General features: G+C 41.3%; 1 protein-coding gene across 2 annotated transcripts in view; it reads right to left on the bottom strand.

The window, feature by feature from the left end:
* Nucleotides 1-4126, bottom strand: part of LOC130919467 (transmembrane protein 125) — a 49792-nt gene extending 45666 nt beyond the window's left edge. For both annotated transcript variants that reach the window (XM_057842218.1, XM_057842219.1), the window contains exon 1: nucleotides 3924-4126. The gene's annotated coding sequence lies outside the window, so the exon portion shown is untranslated. The remainder of the gene's footprint in view (nucleotides 1-3923) is intronic.
* Nucleotides 4127-18671: the final 14545 nt, after the last annotated feature.

The raw sequence follows: 18671 nt of genomic DNA, 5'->3' as shown, positions 1-18671 counted from the left end.
GGAAAATAAGTTAGTGAACCCTCTGCCTAAGAAGACTTAAAGGCCAATTGAAACCAATTTTTACCAAACATTTTAAGTCAGGTGTTTTCTGATGAGTGGTTTAAAACTGCCCTGCCAACTATAAAACACACACCTGATAAGAAATGTCTTGATGAGAAGCATTGTCTGATGTGGATCATGGCTCGGTCAAAAGAGCCGTGAGGACCTGCAATCAAGAATTGTTGATTTGTATAAAGCTGAGAAAGGATACAAAATCGTCTCTAAAAGTCTGAAGAGAAGTTGTCTACAAATAGAGTTTGGCACTGTTGCTTCTCTCCCAAGGAGTGGCCGTCCACCAAAGATGACGCCAAGCGTACAGCCCAGAATACCCAGTTAGGTAAAAAAGGAACCCTAGGGTGTCTGCTAAAGACTTACCTAAATCACTGGCACAGTCCAATATCTCTGTGCACACATCAACTATATTTAAAACTTTGGCCAAGATTGGTGTTCATGGGAGGACTCCACATAGGAAAACACTGCTGTCTAAATAAAACATTGTTGCCCGTGTAATGTTCGCAAAAAGGCACTTGGACACTCCACAGAAGTTTGGCAAAATATTTTGTGGTCTGATGAAACCAAAGTTTAATTGTTTGGGAGTAACACACAACATAATGTGTGGAGGAAAAAATGAAACCGCTAACCAACATCAACACCTCATCACACCCGTGAAGCATGGTGGCGGGAAAATCATGATTTGGGGCTGTTTCTGCCTCAGGGCCTGGACAACTTGCAATCATTAATAGAAGAATGAATTCAAAAGTTTATCAGAATGTTTTTCATGAAAACCTGAGGCAGTCTGTCAGACAGTTGTAGCTAAAAAGAGGATGGATGCTGCAACGAGAAAATGATCCAAAACACAGAAGTAAATCAACTTCAGAATGTTGTTCAGTTCCAGAAGAACAATATACACATTCTGGAGTGGCCAAGTCAAAGTCCAGACTTGAACCCCATCAAAAACAATGGGCAGGAATGGTGTTAATGGGAGGACTCCACGGAGGAAGCCACTGCTGTCTAAATAAAACATTGTTGCTCGTGTAATGTTCGCAAAAGGCACTTGGAATCTCTACAGACGTTTTGGCAAAATATTTTGTGGACTGATGAAATTAAAGTTGAATCGTTTGGGAGTAACACACAATGTCGTGTGGAGGAATAATGGAACAGCTCACCAACATCAACACCTCATCCCCACCGTTAAGCATGGTCGCGGGAGCATCATGATTTGGGGCTGTTTTGCTACCTCAGGGCCTTGACAACTTGCAATCATTAATGGAAGAAAGAATGCACAAGTTTGTCAGGACGTTTAGCAGGAAAACCTGAGGCCTTCTGTCAGACAGATGAAGCTGAAAATAGGATGGATGCTGCAACAAGACAACGATCCAAAACACAGAAGTAAATCAACTTCAGAATGGTTTCAGAAGAACAAAATACACGTTCTGGAGTGGCCAAGTCAAAGTCCAGACTTGAACCCCATTGAGATGCTGTGGCATGACCTAAAGACATCCCAGGAATCTGACTGAACTACAGCAGTTTTGTAGAGATGAATGGGCCAAGATTAGTCCTGATCGATGTGCCAGACTGATCTGCAGCTACACGAAGCGTCTGGTTGAAGTTATTGCTGCCCAAGGGAGGGCCACAAAATACTAAATGTGATGGTTCACTTACTTATTTTTCTCCCTTCTGTCCTTGTTTCCGTAATATCCTCATTAAAATATGAAACCGATAAATGTTTGGGTGGTTTTAGTTAAAGCACACTTTTTTTTCCATCTGTGTGATTTTGACAAAGATTAGATCACATTTGATTGTGATTTTATGCAGAAATGTGAGGAATTCCAAAAGGTTCAAATACATTTTCATACCTCTGTACATTGTGAAGTGCTTTTATTACAATTTCCCATTTTAGTTATCATTGACACTTTAATTATTATTATTCTTTGATTTTTGTCCATTTTACTGTGATTCAGCTGGGCAGGAGAGCGGCACCCTAACATCCTCTATTGACTGGCTGCCATTAGCTGAGATTCACTTAAGGCGTGACACGTATGCACAGAATCGGTAATTGGCTCAACAGAGGTACAGCAGAGACTTGAAGATTTGGAGACAAAGCTGTAGTGGATGAAATATAATTGGCATATATGGATGTGATGAAGGTCGATAGCTAGGTGGACAGAGTAGGGTCGGGGTCGCGAACCTTTTTGAATGAGAGTCCCAACAAAATCCACATATACTAAAAAAATGATTTTATGAGAGTCATACAGAGTGTGCGCCGAAAATGTGGTGACCAAAATCAGACTAAAAATTTGGTTTCATTTCGAAATACTTTTTTTTTTCCTTTACCGAAATAACTTAAATGAAACCGGAAGTTATGTTGGCGCAAACAAATAGCTCGGGAACGCACTTTTCTCGTTATCTGCACTTTGCCAAATTGTCATGTATACACAGTAGACGAATCGTCTCAAAATCTGATTGAAGTCCACATGATAATGCTATTTAAGATTTTTTTATGCTGCCACAGGCACTTTAAACTGTTTTAAGAGATTATCAATTTTACCGTGATAAATTATGCTACAGTATGTCTCTAATTTGGACAAAGTACTTTATGGGAAAATATATTACTTGCCTCAATAAAAGTTGGGAGAGACCAAGTCATTTATGAAGTGTTATTTTTCCTTAATGTATCATTGCTTAGAACAAATTTTAGCTATAATGCTGTCATATATAAGCACACATGTGTCAGAATCGTCTCAGTTTGATCCCCATCCTCATTAGTTTGCTACACTAAGATTAGAAAATGGTCCAATCCAGTATTTTTGCAGTACCCTAAAACAATTTTCACTTTAAATGTACTGAAATATTACATTACTCAACAGCCTAAATATGGTCTTGATTATGCTAAATTGAGCTGGACAAGGGTTTCAGTCAACAAAGGTTGAATGAGTGTGATATTTGCCGTTCCAATTGGCAGTAGTGACCTGACTTTGTGATTCTGCTGACTGAGAAACTAGACACTTTCTTAGAAATATTTAACATTCAGTCCTTGTCTCTGTTGCACTCAGTGTTTGTCACCAATGTCACAAACATAAACACCTGAATCACCTATAAGAGGCTGGCTGCTTCACATGGGCATATCCAGATGTAATCATCTGAACTGTTTTCCTCAGTCCTTTCATCCAATACTCCATGGTGACTAGAGGCTCCTTACTAATGAGGACTATCTTGTGCTGTTTACATTCTGACTTAGTTTCACATCTTTGACTACTTCTTATGATTTTTAATGGTCTAATTTAATTTGTTTACTTGATTTGATTTAGCATAGTGACAAAGGCAATTCCCAATGTGTCCATGGATGAGTGATTCATCTGTATATAAATAGAGTGGCAAAAAGGCTAAAGAGTGGGCACATTATTGGTCTATTTCAATCAAAATCACTTCCACTCAGTGTTGTATAGAATTTCCATTATGTAGGGAAATTGTCCTCTAGGTATAAAATAGTAGCTATATGATGTGTATTAGTGTACGTCATGAATGTGGGCCATCCCACAGGTGCAAAGGTTAGGCTGCAGTGTCACTATTTTTTACTTCCTTAATGTGAATGAAAACAAACAGGATCATATAGAAAAATCTATATTTTACTTAATTTAAATTCTATTTATATATTTTTATAATTCTGTAGGAAAAAAGTGAAAAATAATATACTTAATAATATCTTTGGGCATGTTGTTATATGTTATTTAATTTAATAAACATATCTTGCCAATATTTGTGCAATAATTTTCAGGTATTGTGCAAAAAGGCATTCCTAATTCATTAATAAATTATAAAAATTATTTAAAAAACTTAAAGTTGTTGAGGAGGAACATTATTTATTAGGGAAAAGCCATTCTTACTCTGCTACTGTGTTACTCAGCCGATGCTTGCCGTTCTTCCGTGCTCTGTGATGATCGGTGCGTCCTTTTTATCCGGATTCCAGGTGGTGTATGCTCAGCCGAGTGAATTGGCAGCAGCAGTCGGGCGCGTGCATTCTGAGTGTGCTTGAATCTCCGGTTTCTGTCTCCGCGCTCTATATTGCATGCGCAGGTTTGCACTAGCCCTTCTCTTCTCGGACTTCCCCCGGTCTGCTGCAGGAGTGGCAGAGCGAGGCGGCACGGGACGCGGATGGGAGGGGACACGGGCGGCGGATCGACCTCTGCACCGAAGCAAATTCTCCTTGGGGAAGCATGTGACTCGGTGTCTGACTGCTATATACATCTCGCTTATATTAGATTTACACAGCAGCCGTGCGTTAAACCTTTTGGTACCCATGAGACATTGTTGTATTGATTACAACTAATTTGATGCAGTAGACCATATTGTTCCAGCATTTGTCTATTTATTTCTTCTTTTTGAGTTTTAAACTTTGGTAAAACTAATAGGCCCACCCAGTGAACGCAAACGGACCTTTTCACATTTGTCTACAACTGATTTTAATGTCAGTGAGGGTGTACCATAGGCGGATCTACTATTCAGGCGAAATAGGCGATCGCCTTAGGCCCCCAACCAGTAGGGGCCCCCCCAACCAGTTGCCCTTGCCCCAACGAGCAAGGGCTTGGGCCACTGGAGCCAGCATCACCCCCAACTATTCGTCATGTATAATTATGTCAGCATACCAACAAACAAATAACAAAACAAAAAAGAAAGCCATTTGAATGCTGCATTTAGTATATTATCTCTCCCACACACACACGCACTATCAGTCGCTTAGCTTCATTTAGCGCCGTTTAGCTTCGCTTAGCTCCGTTAAGCATCACTTAGCTCCGCTTAGCTGTTCGTTAGCTTCACTTAACTCTCCCGCGTTTTTCACGCAACTAAGCTCGCTATTTTTACAGCTCACTTGCTACTTTGCACGTCGGCTATCGTTTATTTCGAACACATGAGCGAACGTGCTTTCCATGAGAGCCAAAGTGCAGTGAGGGAGAATTTGAGAACAGGCTGCTAATGCCTCTTTTAACTTTCTTCTTCTTCACACCGACCATAAAATACACGACAGCACACCATGTGGCGAAACAATGCAGTACAGTTCCAATCAGTCATACAATAGCACTCAAGAGCTGGTTAACAGCATTTGATAACGAAAAAAAAAAATTATCAGTGACACCACAAGCAATGACGAAGAATGTTTTTTTACGGAGTCTAAAGCTTTCGGTTAGCGGTTTAGCGAACGTACCTCCGGTGAACATTTCAAAATAAAAGCACGTCATGTTCATCATATAGATAACGATTTCTGGAGTTAATCCCACATACTTCAGAATTAATATTATAATATGTTGAGTAAATACAACAGAATACAGATTCTACACTAAGAATAGCTTTCAAATGACACTCTTTATGACAAATATGATTGGCAATGAATAATTATTATAATTATTATACTACTATCATATATAGTAGTATACTGTAATAATAATGCTAGAATTTTTTTAAAAAGAATTGTTTTGAATAATGTTGGAAAGGCAAAGTCAGTGTTCTGAATCTGTTTACTTTCCATTCTTTTGCACTAGTAAATGCTATCAGCATATAACCCCATTGTTTATTTGTGATTAATTATTGTTTTTAACATGATTATTTGTACTTTAATAAAGAATTTAAGTGTTCCAAAATGGTTTTGTGAATTAATAAGTGTCAACAAAAATTTCATTGCTAAATTAGTTATTTAAAAAATAAAAATAAAAAAAATTATTAGATTAGTTGACTAATCGTAAAACTTGTCGGCTGACTAATCAGGAGAAAATGTGTTGTTTAGAACAGCCCTACCGTACCGGAATATATTTCCTCCACACCCTTCTCACCTTTTTAACCACTGACCCATGAAGAGGGTCCCTGGATATGTTCGCCTTAGGCCCAAAAATTGCCAAGTCCGCCATTGGGGTGTACTGTCACTGTACATTAATAGATATTGTCGGATATTATTGATACATTGGTACCTCGACATACGATCGCTTCAACACACGATCTTTTCGACATCCGACGTAAAATTTGACTCGCCCATAGACTTCATAACATATTGACGGGCCGATCAGTGGCGCCTCCAGAAATTGTTCATAGGGGTGGCCAGACAGGGCCACTTAAAATCTTGGGGTGGCACACCAAAACTAAAAGCCCTAATTTCAGGTTTTTATTATGTTGTTGCAGTAAAAGGCCAGAAGAAAACTATCAGAAAGACTTAAGGACACGCAACTGATATACTTTGGTGTATTGTGCTATATTTAACGTTACTAATGATTTAATGTGCATAGTCCTTAACAGTACAGTCAACATTTTGAGTTCCACAGCTACTACAATCTGATATTATACTGCAGCGGCGCTGGAAGTCACTCACAGCTTCTTTAGTTTTTCCCATCCAAGAAGAGCCGTTTTGGTCCAAATTTGTCATGATTGCGCATTTTCTCCATACATGCTGGATAGTTTACGTACTACTACTAGGCTCCTACAAAGGCAGCGTTCTATTACAGTGTGTGTTGGAGTTTTTGTATTGGAAATAAAAGCGCCCGTGTACTATAATGCAATTCCCTGCAGCTAGACGGCAATGGCACATGAACACATTTGAAAATGAAAAGGTCCAATAAGCCTCGGTTTAACACCAGAGCCTGCTGAAGCACCCTCAACATCCCACTTCTCGCGCTACTATTATACTGGCCACTGGGGTGGCCAGTAGTGTGGCCAAAAAACAGTATGGGGGGGCCGTGGCCACCCATGGCCACCCCCTGATGGCGCCATTGGGGCCAACTAATAGGGGCCTATCTCCGTCAAAGCTGACCGAGTGGAAACACAGACAAAGAGCTATTTACGATGAAAATTCTTGTGAATAAATGCTTAAACCCCTTAATTCTTTATAGATATGGATGTAAAACAGTCTGATTCTTTGTTAAAAAAGCAACGAACCAGGCAGTTAGCATTTATTTTACGTAAATAGTGCAAATTATGATGCCAATGCCGTAGCGGTTAATTTCTCCCATTGGTTTTTTATCACAATGTTTTAAAACGCATGCATGGTATGAAAAATATAATAATTACCTTGAATCCTTGAACAAATCACGCCTGAGACAATCCTTCCTGTTTTTATGCGGTACAGTTTTTGCACTTTTTCAACCTAAATCTGGCGTTAGATCGCTGCGTGCGTGCGTTTGAGAATAACTCCTCTTGATGCTAGGTGTGGGAAGGCCCCCTACCCGAACGTGTGGCGCAGTGTTAGTGTCCGGTGTCCCGTCAATATATTATGAAGTCTATGACTCGCCATTTGTTTCTAAATCCGACGACATGCTCGGAATACGACGATTTATAACAGCGCGGCAGTTTCTTTGTTTTTCCGCAAGACCGACGCACGGTGGATTTTCTTGTGGGGGAAATCAACATGGGTCTCAAGAATGTTAGTGTAGGTGGTGAAAAAAAGGGAAAAGGAATGAAGATGGGAATGATAGAAAAATCTGAGCATAGTGGTCGCGTTCGTGAACTGGCTTGACAACAGAATGTCTACAATCTCGAGGGTCCACCTCTAACCTCAGTTCCTTATAAATTAAGGTGATAATTATTATTATTATTGTAACATCGCCCAAAACATAGCCAGCTTCGTCAGGTTTTTAATCATTCATTTCAGAACTTGTGCAACACAACATGCCTACTGTCTGCCCCAGCTAAACACTAAAAGTGAAAGTAAAAGGTTGTCTCTCACTCTGATACGTCAGCCACGCGGTGCGTTCAGGTACACCACGCAAAACACATCGGCCACATTAGAACCTGATTCGTTACATTATTATAGGTATTATTATTATATTATTATTATTCCGATTTTTATTCATAATTTATTTGTTTTGCTATGTGTAATTGCTATTTGCAATAGTACCAGTAGTATTTATTAAGGATTTAGTGTAGGATTTTGGGCTGTGGAACGAATTAATGGAATTATAATGTATTCTAATGGGGAAATGTTGCTCGATATATGACCATTTCGACTCAGAAACAAGGTCCTGGAATGAATTAACTTCCTATGTAAAGGTACCACTGTATGGGCACTTAAGTGTTACTTTAAGATATTAATTTCATAGCCTATATAGAAAAAAATTAACTTATCAAAAACATTAAACCTGTATTATATAGGATTTGGATACTTGCAAAGCACATCGCGAATAGCCTGGCAGTAAAACAATGCTTCTCCTGAATGAATTCTAATCCCAGCCCCCAATTGCTATCTTGAAGAGATAATTATATGACATTTTCTGTTAAAAGCAAGCATTTTTTTTTTTTTACTCTGCGACGTTATGTTGTTTGCATTACTGGCTAATTATTGGCAGATTATGTTTGTTTAACCAACACATTTTCAGCGACCATGTGCAACCCAAGTGGATTGTGTACCTACAACAGCATTGCTTAAAAATGCTCAAAAGTGCCATTTTATACTGTATGTGATTTACAAACTATGAAGAAAACCTTGACATTTCATTAATACACTTTATATAATTTACACTACAATATAAACACATTTCTAATTCAATCCAATCATATGAAGAGGGAATGCCAATTAACTACCGTTTACTGTACTAATTACTATATCATTGTTAGTTCCGACCCTGAGACACAGCAAGAGGAGGCTGACGAGACTTTTTTAGTTCACACTTGGTTTATTGGGAAAAAAATAATTAAAAAATATATAAATATACATATGATAGATAAAAACAAGCTAAAAAATAAGTCACTTCTGGTCCGGCCTTCATGGGGCATGGATTCGCCCAGTAGGACGGCACTGCTCTCGCACAGTAAACAAACGGTGGACACTCCAGTCAAAGAAAGCACTGCAAACCAAAAAAACACTGCAAACAAAACTTGTGTCCACACGGGCAGGCCTATGGGACCCCCTGGGGTTAAAACTGCTAGAGCAATTCCCCACTGGAACTATTTATGGGCAGCCAGAGACTTCACTTTAAAATCGCTCTAAAAACAGTAAAAATAGAAAATAGATAAAATGGTAAAACTTTACCCACCCGCCCCTGCTAAAAATGTGTCTTTACTGACTAGTGCCAGTCTTCCCTTCTTCATGCAGCGTCCATCAACAGAACGGGTGGTCCACCCGCCCCGGAATCCTCTGCTCATGCCACATTTGTAGCCGACCACACTTCCCTTCCGCCCATCAATGTGTCCAGGTGTTCATTATTCTCAATTTGGAGCACTTGAGGAGAAGGGTTAGGGCTCCCACACTGTTTGCCACACCCTCATTCCCGCTGTGTTACATTAACGGTCTGCATGGAACAGCTTCGCAAGACACGATCTATCCCACTCGCCCAGGTCAGGACTCATACCCGCACCACACTGCGCATCCAGCACGGTGGAAGAGCGAGCGAGCTAAGCCAAAGCCCAGGCAAGGTGTTATAGCCACGAGCTCGCTCCCTTGAAGGCATCAGGTGGGAGGTTTCCTCTGCAACGCACACGACGGACCTGTGTGCATCCGTTACACTCACCCTCCGAAAACCTCTACGCCAATCCGGGTCACGGCACCAATGTAACCGGTCTGCATGAAACCGATCTGCACGATGCAATCCATCCCCCTCGTCCAGGTCAGAACTTGTACCTGCGCGGCACAGAGCATCCAGCACAGCGGGAGAGCGAGTTCGCCATTAGGCCAAAAACCCAGGCTAGCGGGAGTTTTCCTTTGCAACACACATGAAGGGCCTGTGTGCACCCGTTACACACACCCACACACACAGCCCCACACACACCCACCCATATATACAGTATATAGTTTATATACTGTATACTATATATATTATATATATGCTCCAAAAACCCAGCACAAGTAGTATGCCCGGCAACACAAGGCCATATTGCTAGTATACTGTATATTATAATATATACTGTATATGTCCTAATGTACAGTACATAATTGACCACAAAGATGTTGGCTAGAAATCATGCAAAAGAAAAAACAAACATCATGCAACTGCAGGAGAGTGGTTTAAAAATGAGTCATTTGTTTTCTCAGTTTGGATTCAATTGAATATCGTACTCCCCACCAGGATGCCTCGTTTCTTCACATTCAATATTTCCATCCCCATCAGGGCTATGTTCCAAATTTAGATCAATTATTTCATTCACAGCTAATCGTTTACTCACTGAAGTGTTACCACAGGATGCCACGTGTTCTGACAAGTATTATTTATAGACGAAAGAAAAAACTGAAAAGTTGGTGAGTGTGGTGTGTTGCTTGAAGGCAAAGTGTCTGTTTAAGTGAGAAATATATGCCAGGATTACTTGCTGAACTATCCACACTGTTAACCCCGATAAGTTACCATTAAACAAAATATATGAGGCAATTGATTGTGCCAAAATGAGTGTATACTCACTTACTTTGATATTGTTCTTGTGGAGGACACAAATTGACTTCCTGTTGAGGCAGGAGCGATTCCTGGTTTTGGGACTGGATGCCCTGGCCTCGGGGTCGCAGGCCACCGACTTTACCAATCACTCCATGAGGTTGTCTAAGGCATCTCCATCCCGAGAAGATAAAAACTGGTCGGCCAAACCAGATGAAGTGCAGGCGAGTGCCTTGGCACGGCTCCTTCTTCAGTCAGCATCAGAGTCATGGTCCGGTGCTTCGCCCCCACCGGGATAAGGGGCAGGGCTGTCGGAGCGCGATTCCACATCCAGGAATTTCTCCGTCTCCGTGATCATCTTCGCTCGTGTTTTGGTCCTCTCTCTGTGTTTCTCATGCTTGTGTTTGAGTGTGAGTACCCTCTCTCTGGTGATGTGGAACTCCAGCGCAAACTCGCTGATGATCTGGCAGAAGCCCGTCACTTTGGTGACCTGAGTCGATGCCGCCGGCCAACCCAGGAAGAGCAAAAATGAGCGGAACCTGTTGATTACTCTCCTGTTTACAACCTTAAGGATGTTGATCCTCGTGCAGTCCTTCAGGAAGTCGACCATCTTGTTCTTCAGATTGCTTTTTGGTCTCGTGCTTACAGACCACATTCAAGTTTTCCCAGGATGCATTAAAGGATCTCTATAGCTGGAGCAAAGTCTCATCATTTTGATCAAAACAACTTTCTAAAACAGCAACTCACTAGAACAAGGCTTGGACGGGGAATCAGGAACACGGGTGACATCGACGCAGACATGACAAGAATTGACAGCACATGGGGAGTTTAAAAACCACCGACAAGCATTAACGAGACAATGAGTCACAGGTCGTTGACACAAGAGGAAGCCGATTGATGGGGGAAAAAGAAACAACAGATGAAAACAGTGGGTGAACACAAAGACATGAGACACTATAGCACAAACTAAGAGGAACCATCTTAAACCATTACAACCCCTTGGTTGAACGTGCGACGGCGGGGATCTCTGAGTAGAGCATGGCCAGGATCTTCTTGAACGGCCGGTTGCCGGCTAGCTGATCCATGCCCCATGGCGATCTCCTTCTCGAGCGCCTCGTAGTTGAGCTTGAAGGACCACAACTGCCGGCATGGGGTCAGGGCGCTGATGGAAGCCAGAACATTTTTTTTCCAGCTGATCGGGAATAGGAAACCTACATTAGATTTGATGATTGACGTGATGAGCACCTCCTGTGTGAATGGAGTATACTGTAGGCCAGGGGTGTCCAAACCTTTTGCAAAGGGGGCCAGAATCGGTGTGGTAAAAATGTGGGGGGCCGACCTTGGCTGACATCCTTTACGTAGAACAATATATTTATGCAAATTTTAGCAAGCCATTCTGTGTGTCTCATAATTTCCACAAAATCTTGCAACTAGCCTTTGTGGCGTTCTCTTTCATCTCTTGGGCTCTTGCGAAATACTGCTGCTGTAAAATTAAATTAGCTTTAAGTTGCTCCAATTTCTCGCTACGTATCTTCCCAGTAATCTTGTCGTACATGTCAGCTTGTCTTGTTTAGTAATGCTGCCTCACATCGAACTCTTTAAAAACAGCGACTGTCTCTAAGCAAATGAGGCAGACACAGTTTTTGCGTATTTTAGTGAAGAAATAGTCCAATTTCCACCTATCGTTGAAGCGTCGGCCGTCACAGTCAACTTTTTGTTGATTGTCGCCATTTTAAAAAATTGGGAGTAAAGGGTCACGCGGGGTAATGTTGCTTAGAGTGCTGCTGCCTTTTAGTGGGTGAATGAGGAGCAGCATTTAGTGTGTAAGCTACTTCATATGCCAGTAGCAGTACTGCTGACCAATTTATTATTTATTATTATTGATTTTATGACACAGGCTGGGGGCCGGATGAAATTTGACCACGGGCCGCATTTGGCCCCCGGGCCACACTTTGCACATATGTGCTGTAAGCCTATTCATCAGATAGGAGATACAGATTCTGGAGATACAATAAAACACAATGCTGTACATTTAAAAGTGAAGGCTACATGTTACTGCCTCACTTAACAATACAGGTCGCAATGACTTGTTTTTCACAATGTTCCTGCTCCAAGCCACCACTCTTCTCTCTGGGTACTCCCTCCGGCAGCAAAACTCCATCTGTGTTCATTACACCTCGAGCTCTATTCCCGAAAAGGGGCAGAGCGCTTGTGAACAGATGTATGGCAATCTGTTAATTCTAGTAGCAGCACTGAAATGGGGTTGAGAAGCGTTGTACAGTTTACCCTTCTCAAAAGTTATGTATTTGAAATAGTGGATATCAGTTTTCGTTAAACATCTTGAGCTCTTGGATACATTAGCCTATGCTAGGGCTCTGTGAAAGCAGTCTCTTTGAGGCCAACTACAATTACACATTGGAATAAGTTTTTTTTTTTTTTTTTTTTTCTCATGTTCCTTTCAGTCATAGGCCCATAGAACATTTAAAACTTTTTTCTTGGATTATAGGGTCCATGTTTATGGATAGCCTGCACACAACTCTCTGCAGCAGTTCTCCTGCCATGACCTTAAAAACATTCATTCATCTTTTGTGCCGCTTATCCTCATGAGGGTCACGTGGCTGCTTTAGCCTAGCCCAGCTAACTATAGATAGACACTAGGCAAGTTACATTTTGAACTGGTTGCCTCTTGCCAGCCAATTGCAGGGCAAAATGAGATAAACAGCCATTCACGCACACACTCATACCTACTGACAGTTTGGAGTATTCAGTCAGGCTACCATAGTTTTCGTTTTGAATGTGGGAAGAAACCAGAGTACCCGGAGCTTTAGGTGGTGCAGGGTCGTCAAACGGCAGCCTGGAAACACTCGCTTCAAGAGAGCCTAAATGAATTTTGAAGTGATCAACAAGAATGGTGGCGCTACTTATTACTGTGTCCGACAGAGATATTTTTTTGTTCTGGTTTCCCATCCAAAAACAGCCGTTTCGGTCACATTTTTTCTCCATTCAATGCTTGCACAATGGTTGTACACACGCATGGTGGATAGTTTACGAACTACTACTAGACTACTACATAGACAGCGTTCTATTTCACCTACAGTGTGTGTTGGAGTTTTTTGTTTGGGAAATAAAAGCACCCGCGTATTAAAACGCAAATCCCCGCAGCTAGATGGCGCAATGACACATAAACACACATTTGAAACCTAAAGGTCCAATAAGCCTCTGTTTAACATCCAATTTTCACAACACTCAAATAAATTGCAAACAAATATCCAACTGCCTCTGCACGGCGGCACCTCAACAGCAACAACAAACAATAAAATGGCTACAATGCAAGCTATTTGAAGTTCTCTACGGTCTAAATCTGCAGCAAACTTTTCCTCGCTGGGCACTATTATAAACTATAATAATCATCTTCATTTTCGACCTCGAATTGAATTTTAGAAAATTTTGCTGTTTTTGTAAAGAAAAAAATCACTAATTCGTGTTTGCGCCATATTAATGACTTCTCTGTCAATAGTTAACTTTTCCATTCTAATCGCGCCTTATTCAATGTGACCTGGTAGCAAGGTGTCAGGTGGGTTATTAAAAAAAAAAAAAAAAAAAAAAAAAAAAAAACTTTTCAACATATATATTTAAACCCCAAAGTTAAATACGCTATTGTTCCAATATGTTTTATTGATTGATTCATTTCTGACCCCCCCCAAAAAATCTACCAGAACACTTTTTTTCTCCCAAACACCAGGGGGTGCTGCAGCACCCTCAGCTCCCCACTTCCCGTGCCGCTGGCTGTAATATAATAGGGTGCTTTCACACTGGCACTGTTTGGTCCGTTTTTTCACATAGTCCAATTGATTTTGTAAATGTGAACGCGCATCAGAATTCTAGTTCGGACCAAACAAACAAACTCGCGGGTCTCGGTCCACTTTAAGCGCTGCTTCGCTTTGCTACTTTACGTGCAGCATCACAGCGTGAAGCTGTGATGCTCCAGGTTGTGACACTGACACAGTGCATCCTTGAAAGCATAAGTACAGCATGCACGCTATCCAAAATCAACAAAGGCAGGAGGATAGACGATTAAACATGGCCAAATGTTGTGCTGCGCTAAGCAGTTGCATTTGATACGCAGAATCGGGTTTTAATGTTGCGGTTGTGTTTTGCATGCTATTCCTGAGTTCCTGTGTGAAAGTGACAGTAGTCGAGACAGGCGGAGCCTCTCGGGGCAGCCGTTTCATGACTCTCGCTCTCCTGGCAACAATTTGGCAGCCCAAAAAGTCACAAGAACAATGGCTCACATGTGTGACTTCGAGTACCACGCGGTTTACTTTCGTGGTTTAATTTTCCCCTATGCATTTTTTTATACACTCCAGTTCGCGCGGGATCGAGTCAGGACAGAGCGACCCTGCCGCTGGCCGAGCGGCGACTTAATTCATGCTACATTACGTACAGCATCATAGCACCACGCTGTGACACTCTACGCTCCCTCCACGCCCAGGAGGGAAGTATTTCCTCTTCTTTTTGTCCAATCAACGAGTGTGCCTTTCGTCCATGTGATGCTACTCGTAAAGTTCGGTTGGCACAGTGTGAATGCTCAATCTTTTAAACAAGTCATTTGCAAGTGCTGTTGCGAGGTAGCTCTCCAACCGGACCATGGTTTTCTTGGTCTAATGTGAAAGCGCCCTGATTTTCGTACAGTTATTGGAGAAAAATGCATATTTCAGATTTTTTTTAACTTTTGTTTAGGATTTTCAAATCAATTTAGAACAATTGTCCACTTACATTTCTATTTGTTATGTTATCGTTTCCTGTTTCCTTAATATTTCAGTGTGGATTAACAAAAATAATCAAATACAAAAATGAATACATTATAGCAACTATTAAAAGCCACTAAAGAAACTGAGTAGGATTTTCACTTACTCATGCGAAGCCATTTTCAAATCCAGGTGCAGATTAAAGTTGTTACGGTATTTATCATAAAAACCCTACTGAATATAACGAAATTATAATTCACCGACACGGTAGAATTTAAATTGGTCTCAAACTTGTAGCAAGAGGGGCTAATTGAAGCCATCTTGCTCAGCATTTAAATTTAGTTTTTATGTGACATTGTCCTGGGCTTTAATTTTTTACTTTTTTTTTAAGTCACTTACAGGACAAGATACCATAGATCAAGTTCATAACAGTTTATTGGTGTTTGTCAAGAAGTTAGAAAAAGGGAATTAGTGTCAGTCGCTTGGGTGAAACATAATTTGACACCAGTTAGAAGGCAAATACAGTATATGCTGTCACCTTGTCATGTCGTTCACAAAACGTGATATGAAACGGTTGGCTACGAACACAGCCAATTTAAAGAAACTTGGGACAGCGGGGAACCCCGACCATGACATGTAGCCTACTGTATACGTATACACCAAAAAAGTTGAAATGCTCAAGAATTAAGACATAATAACTAATTACTAAAGTACACATGCTTAGGAATATGTAATATGTTAGAGGGTCACCAATCCTCATTTGTTATGGCAGGATAGGCGAAGCCACTGCAGACCAAAGTGCGACACAGAAGCAGATGAAGAATGAAGTGATATTTATTAAATACAGGCAAGGTGTTGAATGGGTGACTGGGGTGATGAGTTAGTGACTGGCTGTGGCAGGTGGCTACATTTAAACAGGAGGCTTAGCTGGATGGGTATCCTGAAGGAAAAGACAAAATTAGTCAAGGGTTCAACAACAAGAGTAAAAAACTACAGGCTTAGTTGGTTGATGTACCAATGTTGACAGGAAGAATCATCCGGCACCTGCTTAAAGCCAATGACGTTCCATAAAAGCAGTAGTGATTACTGACGAGCTGCAGGTGCACATCCAGGTACACCACACCCACCCTGCCAAGGTTGAACTAAAGCCACAAGTCAAAACAGGAAGTGTTACCAAAGTAAAAGTAAAGGTAGAGGGGAGTCTTGGCAAAGACCACCACACTTGTTATTGGCTTTTACTCTCAGGGCATGCATGCATTTAGCATGTCTTGTAGTTACTTCAAAGGTTTTATATTTTAACTTGCAATTATTTGTACATACTGTACAGTATAGTTTGTAATGCAAGAACAAATGTTTTTTTCATATGCCAGTCACTCATCTAGAACAAAATTTGAGCTGTGATCAAATGTTAAAGAAATGTAAGCAAGGGTGTTCAAATAGATTCTAATTAGAGGGAGCCACAAAACAGTTTTGCAACAGAACAGCTGTTGCACTCAAGCAAATCATTATTCATTAATGGGCGGTGTATATACAAATTTGCTCACATGCCATGTGCACACACAAATGCACGCACACTTGGATGTGTGGGCACAGTATACGCACACCCCCAAACACACACACAAACATTCACGCACGCATACTCAAAAAGATATACAGTACATATGCCCAAGGAGACACACATAAATACACGCACGCTACATATACAAATACACCCCCACACCTCCACCCTTAAGCCTGTGTTATACTCCCGCGTTGCGGTGACGGCGTAGCGACTACGGCGTCATTCGACATTCGATAGTTCTGCGGTGAGGGAACGCGTTGCTCTGTAATTCACCGCCAAGCCACTAGAGGGACGTGGCGTTATGTTTGTACAGTTTTGGGGCATGCTTGTTTACTTCCGCTAGTCGGAGAAAAATAAACAATGCAAGATGGAACTCTTGAAAGTAAATATTCTGCTCATAAACACTGAATAAATATGGAACATACAAATGTTGACGGGCAGGCGACGCAGAAGACGGTTTCGAGGCGGTCTGGCCGACTTTTGATGCCGCATAGAGAGTTTTAGACTCGGGTGGAGAGAGCTAGCTGTGGCGGCTAGCTTCAAACTAGCGTCGAGCACTGCGTTCAAGGTCTGCAAAGCCCTCCAGCCTGATTTGTTTGCCGTGTCCTACAACCAGCCAGTGGGAAGCCATAGCAGATTTCTGGCGTCTAGGGAACTTCCCAAACTGCGTTGGGAGGCTTGATTTTAAGGTTATCATAAAAAGCACCGAGGCACTCTCAATCAGTGATGATGTATTGTGTGTGTGAACTGTCTGTTATTGAAAATTAAAGATCAAAACAACTCTTTTGACACCAAATCTGTGCTTTATTCTTCATATACTTGAAACATGTACACAGTAAATGATGAAGTGCACCAACCAAAAATACGACATAAAGTGATAAAAAGTTGGCAGTTTTTGGCCGAATGGGTCACCGCTTCGTGTGGCCACTCGATTCCGACCACCCACGTCTCGGTGGTTCTTCCATTTTTTAATTTTTTCGATCGCCGACCTTGCCATTTGGCAATCACAATAATAATTTCTTGACGAGACTTGCTCTTCGATGATACTCCCGTCAGCTTGGTCCATTTTTGCGTGTAGAAAACAATGTTTGATTCTATTGTACAATGGCGGTGTTTTCGCGGTAAACCGGAAACAACAGTCTGAGCGGACCAATCACAGTCCGTTTTCGCTACGTCATACGCGTCTACGTGACGCGAAGGTTACAAAAATCGAGAGGTGCGCGTCAGGCTACGGCGTAGGGTCATAACTCGATTCTTCCTTGACGGCGTAGGTCTGACGCGGAAGTATAACTCAGGCTTTACTCACGCACAAACAAACAAAGGGGCTACTTCTATGGAGGTAGATTTATGGAGGTAGATGTATCTCAAAAAGACTTGTTCTCATATTTACACATTTGTGTTCGTATATAAAATATTAGTACTACACGAATGTGTAAATACAAGTCAAATCCACCTCCGTAGACTACAGTTCAAACACTTCAGTCGGTCCATCTATGTACTCTGTCTGTCTGTCCATCCGTCCACTCGCCCGTCCGTCTGTCGGTCTATCCATTCATCCATCCATGATTGTGTCTTACCACTGAAAACTCAAGAATGTTTGTTTGGCATGGTCAACCTTTCAATACTGTTTATTTGAAATGATATTGATTTTGGCAGAGCACAAGCATACTTGCATATTGTACTGAATGGAAGGCAAAGGTTGTTCAAAAGAGCAGTGGCACATCAATGGACTTCATATTTCATCCCTGATGAAAATCCAACTTATCAACCCTGGGCCACATAAAACACAGCCCTAAGCAAACCAGTACAGTGAACTTTTTTGCAAAAGGTCAGACTTGGAATTAAACTTGTGATGAACGGGCAAAGTTTTGGACAATATTGATGCAGTCTATTGATGCGGTCTGCGCAACCATGTTTCATTGCTTAAAGAGCCTGAATTAATAGACTTCTTGATGCCCAAATCAATTTGAGCATTATCAGGGATTCTTT

Source organism: Corythoichthys intestinalis, chromosome 7 (genome assembly GCF_030265065.1).
Source record: "Corythoichthys intestinalis isolate RoL2023-P3 chromosome 7, ASM3026506v1, whole genome shotgun sequence".
NCBI lineage: Eukaryota > Metazoa > Chordata > Actinopteri > Syngnathiformes > Syngnathidae > Corythoichthys > Corythoichthys intestinalis.
The sequence above is the reverse complement of the archived record's forward strand: the minus strand, read 5'-3'. Positions and strand labels throughout refer to the sequence as shown.